Here is a 24,393-nt window from a genome sequence, read left to right as displayed (position 1 = left end):
ACTAGTCACAGGCCTCCAGTCTGAGAAACAACCATCCACTACCACTCTCTGTCTTCCCTCACACAGCCAATTTCGAATCCAGTTTAGAACCTCTCCATGGATACCCAGAGTCTGAACTTGCTGAACTAACCTTGCATGTGGGACCTTGTCAAAGTCATTACTGAAGTCCATGTAGATAACATCCACAGCCTTCCCTTCATCTACGTTTTTCTTAATCTGCCCTTGGATGTACAAATACTTGTATATCCGATCTCTCAGAACACCTTCCAGTAATTTACCCACTACTGATGTCAGGCTCACCAGCCTGTAATTACCTGGTTTACTTTTAGAGCCTTTTTTTAAACAACGGAACAACATGAGAAATCCTCTCGTCCTCCGCACCGTACCCGTGGCTAAAGACATTTTAAATATATCTCCAGGGCCTCTGCAATTTCTACACGAGTCTCTCTCAAGGTCCGAAGAAATATCATGTCAAGCCCGGGGGATTTGTCTACCTTTATTCGCTGTAAGGCAGCAAGCACCTACTCCTCTTTAATCTCTATATGTTCTGTGATACTACTGCTTGTTTCCTTTCCTTCCACAACCACTATGCCAGTTTCCTGAGTAAATACTGATGCAAAAAACACTGCTCAAGATCTCCCCCATCTCCTGCGGCTCCGCACGTAGCCGACCACTCTGATATTCAAGGGGACCAATTTTGTCCCTTACTATCCTTTTACCCTTCATGTACTTGCAGAAACCATTCGGGTTTACCTTCATATTATCTGCCAAAGCAACCTCATGACTTCTCTTTGCCTTCCTGATTTCCTTCTTTAGCATTTTCTTACATCTTCTATACTCTTCAAGAACTTCATTCTTTCTTAGTCGGCTATACTTGCTATACACCCCTCTTTTTTTCTTAAACATATCGCCAATATCCCTTGAAAACCAAGGTCCCCTATGCCCGTTAACTTTGCCTTTAATCCTGGCCGGAACTTGCAATCTCTGCACTCTCAAAATTTCGCTTTTGTAGGCCTTCCACTTACTGAACACATTCTTGCCAGAAAACAACTTATCCCAAACGGCTCTTCTTAGATCGTTTCTCATTTCCGCAAAATCGGCCATTCTCCAATTTAGAAGTTCAACTCGAGGACCAGACCTATCCTTATCCATAATTAACTTGAAACTAATGACATTATAGTCACTGGACCCAAAATGTTCACCTACACAATATTCTGTCACCTGTTCTGTCTGGTGCTCTCTCTCGTTGTTACCTCTATATATTGATTTAGCGAAAAACTTCCCTGAAAACTTCCGGGCTGTTCTGTCTAAGCACAGCTGTGATATTTTCCCTGAGTAGTAATGCACTCTCACTAATAGAAATAATGTCGTAATCCCACGTACCAAACACGCCCTTAGCTCAACGGCCTTACCTACAATACTCCTTGCATTGAAATAGATGCACCTGTGAACATTGCCATCACGTACCGTCACGTTCCATCACTTTGATTTTGTTTATACATGCAGTCCTCGCATAACCATTAACCTCCTCCACTTCACTATCGACTCTAGAACTCTGGTTCCCCTCCCCCTGGCAAATCTAGTTTAACCCCTCCCCCCAGAGCAGAACTAGCAAACTTACCCACAAGTATGTTACTGCCCCTCTAGTTCACGTGCAATCCGTCCCGTCGGAACAGGTTCCACCTTACCTGGAACAAAGCCCAATTGTCCAAAATCATGAAGCCCTCCCTCCTGCACCATCTCCTTAGCCACGTATTTAGCTGCATAATCTTCCTATTTCTAGCCTCACCAGCACGTGGTAGGGGTAGCAATCCTGAGATTGCTACCTCGGAGATCCTGTCCTTCAACTTTGCACCTAACTCTCTATACTCTTTTTGCAGGACCTCCTCCTGAATCCTATCCACGTAATTGGTCTTTACGTGGACTAGGACATCTGTCTGCTCACTCTCCCTACTGCGAATATCGATAACTTGATCCGAGATATCGCGAACCCGGGAACTAGGAAGGCAACTGACCATCTGGGATTCTCGATCTCTCCCACAGAACCACCTGACTATCAAATCCCCTATCACTATTGCTCTCCTCCTTTCCCTCTCTCCTTTCTGAGCTGAGGGTCCAGTCTCGGTGCCAGAAACGCGACCAATACAACTTGTCCCTGGTAGGTCGTCCCCACCAGCAGCATCAAGAACGGTATACTTATTGTTGATGTGAACGACCACAGTGGTGTTGGAGGATCCGTGAGGTTCCGTCATTCATTATCACCAAAGCCCTTCTGAACGTGGAGCTTCCCCGTTCAGTGAAGAGGATAACCGATATCGCCATCAACCCAATGGGTGGTGTTGTGATTTGGTCAACGTTTTTTATTTCCAAATGGAAGACAAGCGTCACTCACAGGAACCTCCTCATCCATCCCTTTATCGATGCCCCGACCGCCGAACTTCAGGCCATTGTGTCCCGACAATCACGGACATAATTTCTTGGGGAAATCTTTCCTCCACAACTACTAACATTCCAGTGTCCAATCCCAGACGTCCTGCTACTTCCTCCTCACCCATGTCCGAAACAGAAATTTACTATAAAACTGCTCTTGTCCAACAGAACTTACTTCTCCCTATTGTCACTCCATCACTTCTCCCGTGCTCAGTGTCCCTGACACTTCCAATGCCCTCTGTCACTTTGTCAGTTTCCAATTCCCAGTCCTAACCTTTAATATTTACCATGGAGATAGAATCCCTCTAGATCTCCATCCCACAATGGGATGGTCTGATGTTTTCAAACAGAGGCCTGAACAATCTCCTTTCGCAAGCACACACATCTGCCTGGCTGAACACCGTCTCACGTTGAACAACTGCGCTTACTTTCTACCAATCAGAAGGAACTCGCTCCCGTGTGTCCAAGTTATATCTGTCTTCTCCCGAGTTAGCCCTTCCTTCATCTCTGTACAACAAATCCCAGAACTCTATTTTTCGGTGCATTGATTAGTGTTGCTGCTGTATCCTGCACTTCCGCTGACAAATTCCATCCCGCTCATACTCTCTGAGGTCCCTCTCTGACTATTCCATTCACTTTCCGGATCTCTCTGTCTCGGTCTCATGGAATAGGTCAGTGGTAAATATAGAAATCCGAGCCCACATACTCCAGCCACGCTGACGACGCTATTTCCTCACACCCTGCGTCTTGTAAGGACTTCATTGTTTTCTCGCCGTCCCTCTGTCTCCGTCATTCCTGCCTCGATGACGATACTTGCTACGCAAATGCATTTAAGATGCCTTCCTTCCTTCTTATTCATGGTTTTTCTCACACATTGGCTACACAGTCCTCGACCACATCTCATGTATTTCCTACACATCGTCTTCCACCATCTCTCGATCTGGATAAAGCAAGTATCGAGTTCCCCCGGTCCTCCAATTTCACTCTGCCGGTTTTCGCATTCAACGCTTCATCCTTCGCAATGTCTGGTGGAACTAATGAGGTTCCACCATCAGACCTGCCTTCCCCTCTGCTCACCGTTCTGCATTCGAAGGAGTGTTCTCAACTTCCTGGTCGGTTGCTACATCTCCAACAACCACCGCACTTCACATGGCACTGCTGCCATGCAGACACAGGAGATGGAACACACAATCTTTTCCATCCTCATTACCAATTGACTCAAATACGTCCTTCCGGGAGAGAATTCGGAAGCCCAGTCACTGGGAGCCGAGTGATTCCCAGTGGACAGCAACACGCACAGCAAAAGCTGTCGAATCGCCAGTGCGCCTGGTTGGGCTCGAACCAACAACCTCAGTTAACAAAAAAGGTGTTGACCAGACGTGCCACAGGAACAACATAGAACAGAGAACATAGAACAGTCCAGCCAATAACAGGCCCTTCGGCCAACAATGTTGTGTCGAAATAGCTATTCCCACCTACCTATAGAATGCCCATATCCCTCCATTTTCCTTTCCGTGCACATTCAACTCCCTCTTAAAAGCCGCCATGAATTTGCCTCTACCACCCTATCAGGCAACGCATTCCAGGCATCCACCACTCACTCAGTAAAACATGCACACCTCACATCAGTTCTTCACCTACCCCCTCTCACCTTAAATGCATGCCCTCTGGTATTGGCTCGCTCAATAATGTGAAAATATATATTGCTTGTCCACCCTATCTCTGCCCCTCATAATTCCGTACACTTCCAACAGATCACCCCTCAACTTCCGCTGTTCCAGAGAAAATAGCCCAAGTTTGTCCAGCCTCTCCTGATAGCACATGCCCTCTAACTCAAGCAGTACCCTAGTAAACCTCCTCTGCAGTTTCTCCAAAGCCTCGAGATCCTCTCTATAGTGAGTTGACCAGTTTCACGCAATACTCTAAATGCAGCCTAACCAAAGTTCTATAGACATGCATCATGACTCCTATACTCAATACACCGATTAATAAATGCAACATTCCATAAGCCTTCTAAACTACCCTGTCCATCTGTGTAGCCACTTTCTACAAGCCATGGACGTGCGCTCCAAGGTGTCTTTGCTCTTCAGCTAAAGGTCTTTCACTTAAGTGTGTACTGCCTACTTCTAAACATTAGTCCTACCAAGGCGTAACGCCTCACATTTATCCTGGTTAAAATCCATCTGCCATTTCTCTGTCCACATCTGCAGCTGATATATATCACGCTGTATTCGTCGCCAGTCTTCTACACTATTCACGACTCCACCAATCTTGGTATCGTCTGCAAACTTACTTACCCATCCATCAACATACTCGTCCAGGTCATTTATATACATCACAAACAGCAGATGTCCCAGCACAGATCCCTACTTACAGGTCTCCAGCACGAATAAGTCTTTTCAACCACCACCCTTTGTCTTCTACAGGCAAGCCAGATCTGGATCCACACAGCCAAATCTCCACTGACCCCATGCTCGTACTTTCTTGATTAACCGATTATGTGGGACCTTGTCAAATGCCTTACTGAAGTCCATATAGATGATATCCACATCTCTACCTACAGCAATCTCTCTCGTCACCCTGTCAACAAACTAAACCAGGTTATTAAGACACGACTTGCCCCGCACAAAGCTATGCTGGCTTTCTCTAATACTTGGAACTGACGTTAGACTCACCGGTCGATAGTTCCCCGGATTTTCCATTGTTCATCTCTTAAATAGAGAAATAACATTAACCAATCACCAGTCATCCGGGACTTCACCCGTGGTTAAAGAGGACACAAAGACTTGATGGAATCAGGAATAAATGAGAACTGGACTCTGCTACAACCGCCCTTTGATGAAGGGAGTTCCAAAGACTCATGCCCTCCTGTGTACAGTTACGGGTCCCTAGCTGAGGAAGAATACACTTGTGCACTAAGGGAGTGCAGCAAATGTTCAGCGGATCTGTCCTGGAAGGAGAGGTTAAGCAGCGTGTGCTGACACTCTCTGGGTTCAATGAATGGAAGAGATCTCGTTTCTCCTCACTCACTCTCCTCCCCGAAATTTGGGCCTGGAGCTAATGATGGTGATTTACAGCTTGGAAAGTGGACTATTAGAGGCATACTATTCATGTCGGCTGTAGATAATCAGTCAACGTTCATGATGAACGAGTACCACTGCACTGAGAAGATTTCTAAGCCAACGTAGCAAATTCATCACGGAAGCATTGAACCGTAGTAGACACAGTTTTATTTACTTACGGAGCACAAAGCAACAGACCCTCCAAAGCCCAACACACAGCAGTTACTCCAAGCAGAGCTGCTGCTGCCGTAGCCGGCAGGGTTCTAACATGCCCGGGGGCACCACAGTGACTATCTCGTGCATTGTGCTAACAACTTGGCCACGACTACGGGCAGGCGGGAGGAAATGTTCCATGGGATACGACCAGCGTGTCCCTGGACAAAGAAACGACTATTTCTGAACTAAAAACAAAAACAGCTGGAAATATTAAATTGGTCAGGCACAGTCTGGGGAGGGAAAAATAGAGTTAACATTCCAGGTCAATGACCTTTCACACTGAACTCCGGGCGGAGAGGTGGACGGGCGGGACAGGGTTTCCTCATACCGCCACCACACCCCAAGGCCTCCCATTTTGATCTCAGTCTCTGAATGTGGGCATCAGCAGCAGGGACATGGGTTATTGCCGTTCCCCAGCTGCCGTGGAGAAGGTGGGGCCGGGCCACCTCCCTGTGCCGCCGCGCTCCGTGTGCCGAGGGAGCTCCCATTGGGCTGTCAGTGACGGAGCTCCAGGATCCGGACCCGGTGCCCAGGCAGTGTTGGAAATGGGGTTGGGGGTGGCTGTGGGTGGTACTCTGCAAGGTGGCTTGGTCTAGGCGGCCGGGCCGGTTTCGCTCTCCTTCTCCTTTCTGATCCATCTGACGCGCTTGCTGAGCCGCTTCAAAGCGCAGTCACAAGGTAACCACATCGATGTGGGCTGGAGTCACATACAGTCCAGAGCGGGTGAGAACGGCTGGTTTGTTTTCACAGCACCCGGGATTCAGCAGGTTGGAGAGACTGAGGGTACCACATTCTGGTTAACACGTTATGGGGAGGGTGTGACTGTACCTATATGTGTTAAGAGGAGCTTTCATCCGGACACATCCTGGGATGTTGCTTTTCTAACATAAGGTGATATTGATTCGGCTGTCTTTGTTTTCCTTGGAGCGGAGGAGGCTGGGGCGGGGAAAGTGACCTACTTGATGTGTACAAATTATGAGGGTCATAGATAGGTGGATACTAAAAGACGTATACACATAGTAGAGGTACTTGAAACCTGAGGGCACTGGTTTAATCCGGGGAGGTAGTGATGCAGGTAGGGAGCTCAAACAAGGCCAGTGAGAACACATGACATTGAGGAAATGTGAATGTGTAGGGGGCAGAGGGCACTGGAGAGCATGTGGACATGTGCCTGAAGGAAGGAGGACAGGTTGGTCGGTGAGTTAAGAAGGCGAATGGGAGACTTGCCTTTGTTTGCTGAAGGCAGAGAATGCTAGAGCAGGGAGCTCTGCTGGAACTGTTTAAACACATGTTGGGCCACAGATGGAACCGTGTGTTCAGTCCTGGTCACCACTGAACTGGAAAATAGAGACACACTGACATCCGTATTAGGAGCAGGAGTCCCCACTCTGCCGAGCAAGTGCACTCCTGCAATCAATGAGATTAGACATGGGAGGCTTATGGAGAAGGTGAGGAGACATGGCATCCAATGGGACATTGCAGTGTGGCTCCAGAACTGGCTGGCCCACAGAAGGCAAAGAGTCGTTGTTGAGGGGTCGTATTCTGAGTGGAGGTCGGTGACCAGTGGTGTACCTCAGGGATCTGTACTGGGACCTTTAATATTTGTGATTTTTATAGATGACCTGGATAAGGATGTGGAGGGGTGGGTTAGTAAGTTTGCGGATGACACGAAGGTTGGGGGTGTTGTGGATAGTTACAAGGGCTGTCACAGAGGGATATGGATAGGATGCAGAGTTGGGCTGAGAGGTGGCAGATGCAGTTCAACCCAGATAAGTGTGAAGTGGTTCATTTTGGTAGGTCAAATATGTTGACGGTATATAGTCTTAATGGTAGGACTCTTGGCAGTGTGGAGGATCAAAGGGATCTTGGGGTCCGAGTCCATAGGACGCTCAAAGTGGCTGCGCAGGTTGACTCTGTGGTTAAGAAGGCATATGGTGTATTGTCCTTCATCAATCGGGGAATTGAATTTAGGAGCAGTGAGATATTGTTGCAGCTATATAGGTCCCTGGTCAGACCCCACTTGGAGTACTGTGCTCAGTTCTGGTCGCCTCACTACAGAAAAGCTGTGGAGATTTACAAGGATGCTGCCTGGGATGCGGAGCATGCCTTATGAAAGCAGGTTGAGGGACCTCGGCCTTTTCTCCTTTTCTCCTTGGAGAGACGGAGGATGAGGGGGGACCTGATGAGAGGTATTGATAGGGTAGATAGTCAGAGGCTTTTCCCCAGGGCTGAACTGGTGGCCACAAGAGGACATAGGTTTAAGGTGGGGAGTAGATATAGAGGAGATGTCAGGGGTAAGTTTTTTAGTCAGAGTGGTGAGTGAGTGGAATGGGCTGACGGAAATTATGGTGGAGGCTGATATGATAGGGTCTTTCAAGAGACTGTTAGATTGGTATATGGAGCTGAGTAAAATAGAGGGCTATGGGTAAGCCTAGTAATTTCTAGGGTAGGGACATGTTCGTCACGGCTTTGTGGGCCGTAGGGCCTGAATTGTGCTGTAATTGTTCTATGTTCTATAAATCCATTAGTACCCCATCTACACATTCTCATGTACCCGAGGGAACCTTTCACCCAGTTGCTTATCAAGTATTGGTCTGCATCAGCCTGAAAGGCATTCAAACTGTGCTCCCATCTCCCTTACAGGAAGAGAGTTCCATAGACTCAGGAACGACTAAGGAAATCATCCTCACTCAGTGACCGCATATTTTCAATGGTTTCGACGTTTTATAGATTTCCGCGCATATGGAAACCTTCGCTGCACTTCTGCGCTTTAAATCTTCCCAAGGATTCGATGTGTTTTAACAAAGTAACTTCTCGACCTCCTGAGCTCCAGTTCTGTTGGAGCCAGAGCCGTCCTCCCATTCCAACTCACAACCTCATACAGTACTGCCCAGAACAATACACAGTCAGTTCAGAACAGTCCTCGCCAACACTCACACAATGTCAGTCTGGAAACGACATTATTTATATACAACGCATCGTTCGATCATAAAGCTATGTTCTGATCTATACTGAGGCAGGGATGGTGTGAATGGTCGGAACACCTTCCCCTTTACAGTGTGTGAAAAATAAGACAGCAAAGAGTAGGATACGGAGTAAAAAGTTTAGAGGGGATCTGCTGGAGATTTTTATTCACTCAGAAGGCGGTTGGAATTTGGGACGCTCTCACAACATTTAACATTTATCCAGACTATAAGGTGAATGGCCACGGCACAAAAGATTATGGATCAAATGTTTTTCAGTGGGAATAGAGTAGATGGATACCTTATGGAGCGTGGACATGATGAGCCAAACGCCCTGTTTCTGAGCTGCATGACTTAATGACTCTGAATGTACTGACCTAAAATAACCAGCATAATTCAAACTGACACTGTGTATGATCAACTTAAGTATCAGCCAGAGGTTGGTAAATATAATTGTGCTAAATATAGATTAAACGATATATGTAGATAATTATATATCGGCAGTCAATGCCAGATTTATGGAACAATAAACAAAAAATAAAATGAACCCCACACTTTGACGGTACTTGAATAACTGGCGGGTACAGAATAAGCCCCACATTCTAAACTGTACTAGAGACTGACAGGTACAGAATGAATCCTACACTATCACACTGTAGGAGAGGCAGGTACGTACGGATTGTATCTGTCTGTCACTCGCTCTATCTATCTATCTATCTATCTATCTATCTATCTATCTATCTATCTATCTATCTATCTATCTATCTATCTATCTATCTATCTATCTATCTATCTATCTATCTATCTATCTATCTATCTATCTATCTATCTATCTATCTATCTATCTATCTATCTATCTATCTATCTATCTATCTATCTATCTATCTATCTATCTATCTATCTATCTATCTCTTCCTCTCTATCTCTGTCATCTATCTTGTTTCATATGCCTTTCTTTTTTCATTCACTTCCAGCCATCTTACGTCTGTTTATTTCCCAAGTTAAAGTTATTTCATTGTGATTATTTAACCAGCCTGCCCTTCATTTTCAGATTGAGATATTTCTTCTCATCTTTATTTTTGCTTTCTAGCAGACTGAGCTGCTCACAAAAGCTTTTTCTGTAAAATTGCTCTTTGTTTCAACACCTCAGACGCTCATCTGTTTTACTGCGTGTTCCGATCTAACTGTTGATGATTGTAGAAATTTCGGTGGGGATCAATGGTGTGTGTGTGTGTGTGTGTGTGTGTGTGTGTGTGTGTGTGTGTCTCTCTCTCTCTGTGTCTGTGTGTTCTGTGTCTATGTGAGTGTCTGCGGGTGCATTAGAGGTGTGAAAATACTGAGAGCAAACCAAAGTCAGTGAGGACAGGGGTAATGTTTTTCCAGTCATAGATCGTTGTGGTGTTCCAGACACGGACAGTGGTGCGTTAAACCGGAAATATTTACAGATGAACCAGCAGTAGTAATGGTTGCCAATACAACTGTATGAAAACTGTAAATAGAATCCCTCATTACTACGCTTTTCCCCTTCTCCATGGCCGTCGGGTTCTTTTGTCCCGCCTTATATCAGGCTCGGTTATTCGATGTTTCCATCCTGTTTACCGTGTGTGTTGTCTGTGTGTGTGTCTGTGGTTCTGTCTGTATGCGGTGACAATGGAGTTCCAGTTTCGTGGTGTGGCGGTGTACACGCCCCATTGTAGGTGGTGTTACTGAATGTTGGTGTGGCAAGTGAGTGTGGAAACACGCGCCTTGCACTGGGCGGGATTCTGGGCATTTGACAACAGAAAGTAACAGAGAAACACACAGAATACACGGCAGTATTAAGGAAGTAGAGACCTTTGTTTCCGCTGGGGCTAAAATGTTGCTGAGGAAAGATTAGTTCAGACAGTCCAGTGGAGCGTTACTGGGCCCATAATCTAAATCAATGAATCAATCAATCAGTGATCAATCCGTTCTGCTACTTGCTTTGTCAATACCGATTCACGAGTCCGACCTTTTAGCACAGAACCGTCGATCACCTGTACATTAATGCCACCTTCAAATATCCAGAAAATATTTCAACCCGGAGCACACCCGGGATATCACCTTCATTCCCAACAGAACTTCCAAACTGTGCAAGCAGGTCGCAGCCTTACGCCCCCGTCTGGTAACCATCCCCCAGCGTCGCCTCTGCACCATCAACCAACTCTCAACCACAGGCATACTGGAGAAACGTTCATAGTGAGGAGATAAACAGCAGAAGAAAACGCCTGTATGCAGAGCGGAGTCCAAGCACGGCAAAGAACATATTTAAAGAACAGACTATTTCACAGAGTAGTTGGTGCGTTTACACATGTTTGGGTTCTTTACACAGGAGTCAAAATGTTTGCACAACCGGCACCCCATGAAATATAAAACTATGCACACTACGAAGAAAATTTTGAACCTGCGAGGGATATCTCAACAAGAGAGAACATCTCCATAAAGGGTAAAAGTGGATAACTGTGGAGTGGGAAATGAAGGTGATGTCGAACGGAAGCAGAGGTGTTCTAGTCAAGGAGAGCGGTGTTTTGGATCTGTTGCTGTTAATTGAGTAGAGAGTTTGGGGTTAGCGGTCAGCAGGGAGCTGAAGGACTGAAGGAAGTTGGTGCACAGTTCTAACTGGGAATCTGCAGATTAGAGGGACAAATGCGAGGTGTAAGTGTGTGTCGATAGATTCACAGCACACGGGAGAAATAAATTACATTTATCGAACAGTCGGTTGCTAATGACGGTATGAAAACTATAAATAGGGCGGTTCACCGACAAACATCAGTTATGTATGATTAAAGTTTCGGCGTTATTCCTACCAGAGGCACTGCTGAGTTAATACCGAGTAGTCCGATGTATTTGTGTTAAATCGCCCCTTTATTGCCACCAGAGACAATGGTGTTGATGTAATGTGTTTGATCAAGTGAGTCTAACAAAAAGCTTTGGTCAGGGTGTAACCGTGTCACCGGAGACTAATCCTCTGTATAAATCAGAGCCTATTATAGTACATCAGCTCAGAATATCTACCAGAGCTGTGGATCCCGGAGCAACAGAAGTCGCAGATTCTCACTGAAATGGGATATCCAGTGACCTGGCAAATAATAAACACTTTCTATCCTGTTCCTTCAGCCGTTGGAATTCCCGGTAAGCCACTGATTCATCTGCTTTTGGTGGAAGTTGATGTTTACTTCCAATCCCAAGATTTGTGTCCCTCGTTACTTCTTTCCACAGCCACCTGCCAAGTCCCAGAATTTCAATAAAGGAATGTGTGGAGTCTCTGCTCTTTTGGTCTTGTCAAGAAGGCGCCGGTTTTACAGTCAACGAACAAACATTGGTGTGCTCCTGGGAGTCCTTCTGTACCCCGAAAACCGAAAGATGGGTTATATCGTTCTATCGTTTCCTCGTTAGGAAAGTGGTTAGTGTTCCCTCCTGTCACGCGGGAGACCGGGGTTCAATTCCCCGACGGGGAGAATTTTTTTTCGGGAGAGTCCTAATGATGTTTCCAACAAGTCCTGACCCGAAACTTTGACTGCCTGGTTTTCTCCACGGATGCTACCTGGCCTACTGTGTGTTTCTGTAATACAAGAGAAAATTTGAATAAGTAAAAGTAAAAGCGATAAAGAGTTTGTTGTTGAAGTGATCAGTTCATCGGAGACTCGGAATATGGAACACCCGGTTTGCAGTGATCCCGGAACGGGAGAGGCCCCCGAGAAGAATGGACTTTGTGTTCCGTCTCAGGAACAGCTGAAACACTTTGCAGAGAACGATCCCAAGTGGAAATATTTTATAGTAGACGGGTTCCGGAATTAAATCCGCCCTGTCCTTGCCCAGCCCCGGACCCTTCGCTCAGACTCTGATCAAAGTGAAGTAGGGAAATGTCCGGCTGGGTTTTGCTCTGTGACGTCAGGCGGACATGAGCGTATGCGCCGCGTAGCCCGCCCCTGACCCTGCTTGACACCAGGCGACAGAGCATATGCGCCGTCTGCTGTAGCTACGCCTATGAGCACCATTCCCTCAGCGAGCGGCCGGAGTGGGTTTAAAGCAGCCGTGAATGGAGAGCTACCGGGCCCCGGTGTAGGGAGCTGACAGCAGCCTTCGCAGATGGGCTCAGATATCAGCATTGATTCCGGACCCGGGGCAGTGAAGGCTGCGGCTGGGATGACGAAGAGGAGGGCAGCAGCGACTGGGCCCGGAAAATGGAGTGAATGGGGAGGGAGAGCCGGTTCCAGGGCTGGTGGTGGGCAGGGCGGAGTGGGATGGAGCTGCGGGTGGCAGTCATTGCTGATTCGTCTCCGCAGACCAGGAGGGAAAGTCCCCGGTTTGTTTCCAGTCTCCCCGTGTGTGTTGTTACTGGACAGTGAGCAGAGGACACAGAGCTGGACACTCAGGGTGGGGGCAGTTTTACAAAGAGCGTCTGTTGCAGGCTCCCGCTGGGAAGTGTTTAAACAACGTTTGTTTGGCTCGGTTGAGCGGCGAGTCCCAGGGGATATGTGAGTGGAAATGCGAGCTGTGTAAATCTCCCTGCTCTATAGGCAGTCCCATTCCAGGATCCGCGCCAGGATGTGGCAGTGTGTCTCTGTCCCTCACTTGATGTGGAGCTGCCGTCCTCTTCTGGTCGGAAGAAGCTGAGAGCTGCAGCCCTGCAGCGGCCTCTCACAGTGACATTGCTGGCACCGGCCGCTTCACACGGACGTCTGCCTTTTACCTCTCCCTCAGTGATCCCGTTTCCTTTTCCTTTCCACAGGCAGAGTCTTCAATCAACTCTGATGTTCCCTCCTCCTGAGGAACAAGAAACAGATCAGCTGCTCCGTCTCTCAAACACCAGGTGCTTTACAGAGCACAGAGACACCGACATCTCATTAGTTAAACAGTGTCAGACAGCAGAGACATTCAGTCACACACTGATCCCAAGACCCAGATACACACTTCCATTACTACATTTGTGAACATGGCCCCCAGAAGGTCAACAAGGTCAACAAGGCGATCTATCTGTGGAACCACAGGATATGGATGAGGTTCTTAACAAATATCTCTCATCTGTATTTAGTGTGGAAAAGGACATGAATGGCAGGGAACTCGGGACAGAGACCACATGAAAAGAGACCACATGACATTGAAGGAGGTTCTGGAGTTCTTAAAATGCACAAAGGTAGATAAAGCCCTGAGGCCTGGCCAAGTGTATCCAGGGGCATTGTGTGGCCCCTTGTAGAGATACTTGTATCAGCTATAGTCACGGGTTAAGGGGCTGGAATACTGGAGTGTGGCATGTTGTGCTGTAATTTAAGAAGGGTTACAAGGAAAAACCTTGGAGCTGCAGACTGGTGGGCTTAACATCAGTGGTGGGCCAGTTATTGGAGGGGGTCCTGAGATACAGGATCTACGTGCATTGGGAAAGGCAAGGACTGATTTTGGATGGTCAACATGGCTCTGTATGTGAGAATTTTGTCTCTTGAATTTCGTCGAGTTTTGTTTGAAGAGGCAGCCAAGAAGATAGATGAAGGAAGTGCGGTGGACATCTACATGGACTTCAGCAAGGCCTTTAACATGATCCCGCATGGTTAGCAAGTCTGGAAGGTTAGATCACATGGGATCCAGGGCGAGCTTGTCAAATTGACACGTTATTGGCTTGATGGTAGGAGACAGAGGGTCGTTTTTTCAGACTGGACGTCCGTGACCAGAGGTACGTCACAGGGATCAGAACTGAGTCTGCTGTTGTTTATATCATAATCATTTATATTGAAGATTTGGATGAGAATGTAGGTTGCATGGTCACTAAGTTTGTAGATGATAATAAAATGGGTGGTATAGTTGACAGTGAAGAAATTTATCAAAGATTACAATGGGATTTTGATTAGTTAGGTCAGTGGGTCAAGGTATCGGACATGACAGAGGTATATCAGACATGATAGAGGTATATAAAATATTGAGAAGAATAGATAGAGTAGACAGCCAGCGCCTCCTTCCCAGGGCACCAATACTCAAGACGAGAGGGCATGGCTTTAAGGTTATGGGTGGGAGGTTCAGGGGAGATGTCAGGGGGAGGTTTTTCACCCAGAGAGTGGTTGGTGCATGGAATGAACTGCCTTGGGTGGTGGTGGAGGCAGATACATTGGGCAGGTTCAAGAATTTGTTGGATAGGCGCGTGGAGGAATGTGAGATAGAGGGATATGCGGGAGGAAAGGTTTAGATCGTGTGAAGGTGGTTTGATGGACGGCACAACATGGTGGTCCGAAGGGCCTGTTTTGTGCTGTATGGTTCTATGGTTCTATGGAACAGCATATCAATGCGGGATGTTGCATCTTGGTAAGACAAACCAGGACTGGACTGACAGAGTAAGTGGTCAAGCCGTGGGAGTGTTGTAGAACGGAGAGACCTCGGGGTGCAGGTCCCTCAATCCTTCGACGTGGCAACACGGGTAGACAGGGTGGTGAAGAAGGTGTTTGACATGCTTTACTTCATCAGTCAGAATATTGGGTACCAGAACAGGGACATCATGTCACAGCTGCACAAGCCGTTGGAAAAGCTGCATTTGGAGCACTGAGTAAACTTCTGGTTGTCCTGCTGATAGACGGACGTCGTTAAACTTGAGAGGATGCAAAAGAGATTTGACGATGTTGTCAGGACAAGGGGGCTTGGTTGATGAGAGGTTGGATAGGCTAAGACTTCTTCGCTGTGACCTAATAGAGATTTATAAAATCATGACAGACATAGGACAGGTGAACAGCCGATGTCATTTGCCCAGGGGAGGGGAGTCCAAGACCAGAAGCACAGGTTTAAAGTGAGAGAGGAACTATTTGAGGACCTGATGGACAGGTTTATACACAGAAAGCGGTGCGTATATGGAATTAGCTGCCAGAAGATATGGTACAGGCAGGTACGGTTCCAACATCTAAAAGGCATTTGGACAGTTCTATGGAGAGAAAACGTTTAGATGTATATGGGCCAACTGCATGCAAATGTGAATATTTCAGTAAGGGCACGTGGTTGGCATGGACGAGCTGGGCTGAAAAGCCTGTTTCCGTGCTGTATAACTCTGTGACTCTAAGTCTGCTGGTATTACAGAGCTGGGGGGCAGTGTCAGCAGTGAGAAGGTTGCAGAGAGGTTTTGTGGAGTGTAGACAGGGTAAGTGAATGGGGGAGGACGGAGCAAATGGAACAGAATGTGGGGAAATGTGAAGTCATCCATTCCCAGACGAAACGTGGGAAAGAAAACTTTTGCCATGGGGACGGAGTGGAATGTCAGAGGCACCTGGGTGTCCTCGTAAACAAACCACAGAAAGTGACCATGCAGGGACAGCAGGTAATTAGGGAAGCCAACAGGATTTTGTCCTGTGATACAGGAGGATTGGAGACTAAGAGTGGAGATGCCTCACTGGGATTACATAGGGCCCTGGTGAGAGGGCACCTTGAACATTGTGTCCAGGTCTGGTCACCCTACCTCAGGAAGGATATATCTGCAATGGAGGGAGTACATTGACTGTTCCCCAAACTGACTGTACTGGTTCCAGGGAGGGCAGGTTGCTGTGTGAGGGGACAGTGAGTGGGCTGAGACTGTCTTCTCTGACGTTAAGGAGAAGAAGGGGATATCCAATGGAAACTTGTAGAATTGTTGGAGGGTGTCGTGGAAACCCTAATTTAATCTACAATAAGAGACGATAACTCCGGGTTTCCTTCCAAGGCTTTATTTATACATGGTAACATGGGGAGTGGGCAGCGATCTCCATCGTTACGCAGACTCTAACATACAGAAGATTGCAAGTTTAATTTATATGTTAAAACACAGCTACATCGCGTGACTAGTTCAGATGCGGTTGTTACATACTTGAAGAATTTAATCAATGTGTCACATAGATCAAAATATGACAAAGCAACATTAACCAGTTCCTCTTATCAGGTGCTCTGTGCTGAGCTCAAGGCTAAACTCACAACTTGTTTTATTTCAAAGTCTGGTTTCATCAGTTTTCTGCATATCTGCTGGCTCCAAGCCCAGATTTACTGTTGACTGCAAACACAGTCCTCTTATACAATGTCAAGTATCCCATAAGCCCAAGCATAGTCAAAAGACACCATTTATTCTACTACAATCCCTCCTTGTTGATCCTCTAGATCAACACTCTTCCTCCTCCTGTGAAAAGGAGGTTCGTACCCCATCATAACTATCATCGTCTCTCTCACCAGATTCTAACAGTGGGTACATGTACACAGGCCTGTCCCTTCCTGCGGAGGGCAACAGAACACACAGATATCGCACAACCACTGCGCAGATAACAACAATGATCAGGATTATTCCATAATGCATCAGGGACTGCTATGAACTTCCAAAAGGCCACCAGCTACTTACTGGGGGATTGCAGTTGTGAAACTGCTTTCCATTTTCTTGATATCCTGAGCTGAATCCGAATATAATCTGTCAGGTGCGTCGGTTTTAGGATTCATCAGGCACATAGGTGCAGCATTCTTGGTCCACAATGACGCAAGTGCCTCCTCTCTCGGCCAAGATAAAATCTCAGGCCATTCTATTCTGCAGGGCCACAGTCTCAGTAGAAACCGATTCAGCTGTTACAGCAGATAGGGCCTGCTGTTTTTCTTGAAACCCCTCAGCCGTGTCGTTAGCTGTTTTTTCTTGTGCGGATACCATACTTGCCGCTTTTCCAGTTCGATACCAAGGGAGAGCTATCATCCAGAATCGCTCTATCTCCGTACTTGCTCTCCTATCTCTTGGGCTTTTTGGTCTGTCACCCAACTGAATCACATGATACATGAAAGGCGTTAGGTACCCCAAGTAGAGCAGATTTTCCAATTCCACGGCAACCAAGGAATATTCTCTACTACCACGTATCCAATACGTCCCATTTATAGTCCAGGGTACTGCCTTCGTTGTGTTTTCTCCTTGCACCCATTCTGTGCTCAGATTCTCGCAGTTTATTCCTCTTACTGACTTCCCCTTTTCCTGCTCGTCACACCAGCACTTGTCCACCGGTCGTGGGGCTACGTGCAGCACGGGTGGATTACTCTTACTTAAATGATACTCGGAAACCACCATCCCCCGAAACATTTCGAAAGATCCCTGATCTTGTTAGCCTGCCACAGAGTATGCCATTGCTCTCCGCCTAAGGAGATATTGGTTATGAGGTCAGTTGAACTCATTGGTTCCACATCGGCAAAGCTTTTGCCAAAGAACGAGCTGCGGAAGCGGGTCATCATTGAACCGAATGCCACTGTCTCTTGTATCATTCAGGGGTATAGAGATCAGCAGGATACTCCCTTCACCCCCTCCATGCATTGGGATAGACATACGTACCCAACAGCTAGACGCACGACTTCTGTGAGCATATTCATAGACCATTCGCAAAAAAACGTATTCATAGCCAAGTACTGTTGAACAACTATAGCTAGTGGAAGGATTAATATTGCAACAACTACCTGGGTTGGTCCCATTTTAGTTATTCATCTGACTCGAGGTGTGGTTTTCACCGAGTAGGGTGTATCCAATCAGGCTTTTCTTTCACTTTAACAGCTGCTCGAGTCGTTCGCAGCACTGGGTAGGGGCCTTTCCACCTTGGAGAAAATAATCTGTGTTCATACTTTTTTACATATATTTTGTCTCCCGGCTTAAACGAGTGCATATTCCGTTCCGTCATCGGGGCCTGTTCCTGTCGTACTCATTCGTGTAGCTTAGCGACGTACCTGAGAAGGGCTTGAGCATATTTCAATGCTTTTTCGTCGTTCCAGGTTAAGGCTGCTTTTTCTGGGGTCATGGGGGGTGTGTTTGATACCTGTTCTCATGGGTTTTCCCATTAACATTTCATGAGGAGTCAATCCAATATTTCTATTCTTTTGTTTGCGCAAGGTATATATTACAAGAGGTAGCCCCTCAGGCTACCCCAACCCATTTTGTTGACAATTCTTTTCCAAGGCTGTTTTTACCTCACCATTTACTCACTCTACCATTCCTGACGTTTGGGGTTGGTAGGGGATGAGCAATTTCCAATGGAAGGCTAAAACCCCTGTTTATCCTGTTACTAATTTGTTTACAAAATAGGTTCCCCTATGACTGTTCATTCCCAAGGGAATTCCAAATCTAGGGATAATTTCCTTCATTAATACATTTACTGCAGTCCTGGCATCGTCCCTCCTTGTGGGGTATGCTTCTACCCATATGGGGAACACATCTACGGTAACAAATATATACTTAAGTCCTTTTGCTGGGGGCACGTGGATAACGTCTATTTGCAGGATTTCGAATGGCATCTTGGGTTGGGGTAAGTGGTTACATTTAGCGGGTGTTTTTCCTCTGTTGTTTTGTTGACAAAGAAGACACGTTCTGGCGACTTTTCTCTCTCGTTACCGCTATCCCCGGAGCATCCCAGTGTTGTGCAGCGGCGTGTTGCATCCCTCCTTTCCCATGTGAGCCCTGCCATGGGCCAGGCGAGCCAGGAGCAAAAACAAGCTGCGGGAGCAGACTATTCGTCCATCAGGGTGACGCCGAACAGTTGGGTCAGGATGGCAACCATTTTTCTGCCAGTAACGTTCTTCCTGCTGAGTAGCCTGAATTTGGGCTGATTGTAACGGCTCGTTACTGATACATTCAAGGAGACCCCGTTCCTCCGATTCGGTGCGAGCTGCCTGCAACTTGGGATATGGTTCTGCAGCAACGCTCCTTGCTGCTATGTCGGCAAATCTGTTGCCTTTTGATACTTCATCATCAGCTGAGGTATGAGACTCACATTTTATAATAAGCAAAGTCTGTGGGAGTTGAATGGCATCTAATGAATTAAGAATAAGAGAGGTATCCTTAATGTTTTTTTCCAGAGGAGGTATAATAAAACCTCTATTTTTACATAATTGACTAAAGTCATGGACCACCACAAAGGCATAGCTAGAGTCAGAACAGATGTACGTTCTTGCCTGCTGCCAAAATGCAGGCACGGGTAACCGCACAGAGTTCCGCCGCCTCAGCTGAAGTCCCAATGGGCAGTGCATAGGCTTCCATTATTTTGTAGGGTGTAACTGTGGCATATCCTGCTAACAGTAAATTATAGCGTTGTCGATGCGTGGAACCATCAGCGAAAAGAATAAGATCGGAGTTGTCGATGGGTGCACGCTTTACATCGGGCCGGGGGATAATACTGACCTCCACTGCTAACAGGCAGTCGTGATCGTCCATATGTTATTGTGAGGTGAGAAGTGGGAAGAACGTATTTGGGTTAATGGCCGGTGAACACTTGTAGACATAATTAGATCGGGAGAGGAGTATCACTTCGTATCCCGTTGGTCTAGCTGTGGTAAAGTTTTGGGCTGCGGCTGAGTTCAGCAATAACATTACGGCATGTGGCACACATACTGCATATGGGTGATCCAACAAAATAGGGATAGATTTTTCCACAATTACAGCGTCAGCACACCATCGGACCAACGCTTCACCACAGGGATACACGGGAAATGGTCACAGCGGGGACACAAGCAGCAGAAGCTGACGTCTGTGTACACAATGAAATCTGTACAAGACAGAGAACAGTTTGAAACAACAGAGTACGTTTCACTGCAGTAGGTGATACATTTACCCAACCGGGAGTACTTTCACAATGATTAAAATGTTTACATATCAGACACTCCATGAAATACAAAATTATGTACATTGCAAGGAAAATATTGAAGCAGCGTTGTATATCTAAAACAATGGTGAATATCGATGCAAAGGAAAACTGTAGATACCTGAGGGCAGTGAGCAGGGAGGTGATGGTGAACGGGACCTGCGGTGCGCTGGACAGGGAGAGCCGTGTTTTGGATCTGTTACCATTTGCTGAGGCTGTAAATTGGGTGAGAGACCATGATGGAGCTGAAGGACTGAAGGAAGGAGGTGCAAAGTTCTGACTGGGCAAACTGCAGGGACAGAGGAGGGGGTTCAGTTTTTGTCGCTGGATTCACCGCTCAGTGGGGAGAGATCGGCTACATTCATAGATGAATAAGCTGTCAATACGGTTGTCTGAAAACCATTTATGAAGCCGCTACCTGACAAAGTTTAGTCTTGTGTGATTAAAGATACCATCCTTATGTCCACCAGGGACAATACTGAGGTAAAGCCGAGAATGTTGCTATATCTGTGTTAAATCGTCCTTATATTTCCAAAAGAGGCAACGGTGTTGTTGCAATTTGTTTGTACAAGTGAGTATAAAAAAGTGTAATTGTTTGGGTGTAACCGTGTCACTGGAGACTGATCCTCTGTATAAATCAGACCACATTGGAGAAGGTCAACTCAGATTATCTGCCCGAGCTGAGGATTCCGGATCAACAGCTCTTGTTGCCTCCGTTCCATTCTTTGAAATATAGCGACTGGGCAGGTGACTGTGGAAACAAACAGCCAGATAAACCATTAGCATTGCAATTACCATTTTTAGCATTGCAATTTCCACCTACGGCAGCTGAGACAGCTTCTCACTGAAATGGGATATCCAGTAATCAGGCGGATAGAAGACATTTACTCTCTTGTTGTTTTAGCCGTTGGAATTCCCGGTCAGCCGCTGCCTGAGCTGCCGTAGGTGGAAATTGATGTCTAACTGCGACGTTAAAAATGGTTTATCTGGTTGTTTGTTTCCACAGTCACCTGCCCAGTCGCTATGTTTAAAAGAATGGAACGGAGGCACAAAAGACTGTAGATTCTAGGATCTAGATCGACAAACAAACTGCGGGATGAAAACTGCCAGTGGAGCAGCTGGTGGAGCAGAATGTTCTGAGAGCCGGTGTCTGGGTTAGGGACAGGAATCAGATCATCGGCAGGTAGCAATAGTTGTGAAATGTTCCATATTGCAGAACCAAGGCGTTGTGGAAAATGTTATTTTTTATTAAACGAATATGCAGTCACTGTATGCGACAGTTGATGGAGAATTCAGTGAAATGCTCTTGGCGTCAGAGGCGCTTAATAGTTATCAATTTTGTAAAATATCGATCGATTATATCTGAAACCGTCAAGACGTCAGACCACTGCAGCGAGCTTGCTGCTGTGTGTTGAAATCCCCCACCTCCCTGTGAGGGATTCAGTGGGAGACACGTCTGGCTGTGAGGTTGTGTCAGACTGCACTGTACCTGGTGGAATCAGTCGTGCTTTGTGTTGTAAAAACAGAAATATGGTAGATGAGGGAATGTGAAAAAAGCAGGAAATTCTTGAAGCACACAGCCCGGCAAGCAGCATACATGGGAAGACAAACCCGTTAACGCTTCGAGTCAGGGACGTTGGCAGAACATTTCAAGGGAATGGTCTCAGTCCTGAAACATTTACCGGATTCGGTTTCTTCAGATGCTGCTTCCTTGGCGCCGTGTTTCCAGAACTTCCTGTTTTTGTTTTGTCCTTCTGTTGATCTGTCGCTGACAGGGAGCGCCGGGCAAGTTGGTGATTGGTACATAGAACACTGCCGTCATCTAGCGGCCGGGTCTATCCATTCCATTCACCACTGGATTCGGACGGCGACGGAAAAGATGATCCATCACTTCATGTTTCTGAGGAAACAGACACCCAGATGGTACTTCCCTGCCACCGCAAATTTACGTCAATAGTGAGCAATCCTTATGCGGATCCGACCCAGTTTATATGACGTTATAAACCCCTTCTCTGCTTTTACCCACATTACTACCTTTCTCCGCCCTTCTCATGGTATAGGGACCAGTTTCCACCACTCGATGCAGCAACAAAATGGAATTGTCACCAGATCCTCTGAAACTGCTGCGTTGGCTCTGGAACTGATTAGCAATTCCTCTATTTAGCTTTGTCTCTCTTGTAGGTAACTTGGTGGCTATTGTGATCCTGTCCAGAGGAAAGTGCGGATAATCCAAATGTGTCACTCGCTTCCTGGTGGGAATGGCAGCGGCCGATCTCCTGGTTGTTATCTTGGACACCCTGCTGAGGTGGACAGCATTGATTTATTTTTCTGTGATCATTCCCGCTCATCACTCTCGTGTGCAGTCTCGGTCTATGGCTGGTTTTTGCAAGCACCGCTGTCTCTGTCTGGCTGACAGTGGCTTTCACCTTTGATCGATTTGTAGCCATTTGTTATGTGAAGCAGAAAGCAACATATTGCACCGAGAGGACGGTGGCAGTGGTTACAGGGACAGTAGGCGTGCTGAGCTGTTTAGAGAATGTCCCTTGGTATTTTACACAGAAGCCTAGAAAAATAACTGATAATGTTCCCTGGGGTTGTTCCACTAAACCGATCTACATTCCCTGCTTGGGCGGGTTTTGAGATATTTCACCGCATTTTAACCCATTGTGTCCCCTTTTTTGCTGTTTTTGTCTTCTCAATATCCTGACGGTCAGATGGATTTTAGCGGACAGTAGAGCCCGCAGGGGGCTCCGGGGCCGCAGCAATGGGAAGAATGAAAAGGACCCGGAGATGGAGAACCGAAGAAGATCCATTGGTTTACTCTTAGTGTAACCGGTATTTCATATTGTTGTGGGTAACACAGGCGTGGTTTTATATCTATCAGCGAATTTCAATGAATTACAATTATTCTGTCACTGATCCTCGTTTTATCACAAAACACCCCGCGACAATGCTACAGCTTATTAGTTCCTGCACCAACACGTGTATTTACGCCGTGACTCTGAGCAAATTCCGACAGCTGCTGAAGAACGCGGTGAAATACCCGTTTAATTGGATTATGAAAATCATTACATTATGTAAATAAACTGTGCAAAACAGTATAATTCAATCTACCTTCATTCTCCCGAACTTACATTCCCCACTGGAGAGAAAGTGAAAATCACGTCATGAACAGAACCCTAAACCAGCCGTTTACCGCTGATCCCGACGGCACCGCTGGCCTAAACCCCACAGTGGGTTCCCTTCTGTCCCAATCGACCCTCCCAACACTTGCCCTGCTGCCTCATACCAACTTGTTACCTCTGCACCCCAGTGCTGACAGTCTTCGAACCATGTCGCAGCTTCCCTGTCTACAGATGCTGCCTGACCTGTTGTTCCGATAACTTCTTACTTTTTCACGCCTCTCGTTCCTTGCTCCCGCTTCCATCGAGACGCGCTGCCTTCCCTCAACATTCGCATCACTTTCTCCCTTTTGTGGATGGTAACTGAGACGGGCTGTCAGTGGAAGGTCGTACGCTTGATGTGAATACACCTCGCTGTCTCTGTCTCTCTAGGTCTCTCTCTGTCTCTGTCTGTCTGTCTGTCTGTCTGTCTGTCTGTCTGTCTGTCTGTCTGTTTGTCTCTCTCTCTCACACACACACAAAAACTCTCTCTCTCTCTCTCTCTCTCTCTCTCTCGCAACCAAGCTAATCCCTTTTGCCCCAGTTTGGCCCATGTCCTTCTAATGCTCTTCTGTCATGTACCTGTCCATCTGTATTTTAATTTCTTTTTATTGTCGCTGCCTCAACTGCTTCCTCTGGCAGCTCATTCAAATACGTACAGCTGTGTAAAAATATTTTCCCTTAAATTCCTATCAAATCATCCCCCTCTCAACTGAAACATATTCACTCTGGTTCTTGATAGGCCAACCCTGGGGGAAAGACTTGAGTACATAGACTTACTTTGCCCCTCATGACTTTATTCACTTCTCTAAGATCATCTGTGTCCTCTGCTCGAAGGACAAATATCGTAGCCTGTCCAACCTCATTCTATAACTCAGTCTGTCGAGAAATGGCAACACCCACGTACATCTTTTCTGCACTCTTTCCACTTTAATAACATCTTTCCATTTTAGGAACCATT

The sequence above is a fragment of the Pristis pectinata genome, chromosome 31 (genome assembly GCF_009764475.1).
Source record: "Pristis pectinata isolate sPriPec2 chromosome 31, sPriPec2.1.pri, whole genome shotgun sequence".
Classification (NCBI taxonomy): Eukaryota; Metazoa; Chordata; class Chondrichthyes; order Rhinopristiformes; family Pristidae; genus Pristis; species Pristis pectinata.
Note: the sequence above shows the minus strand (reverse complement) of the source record.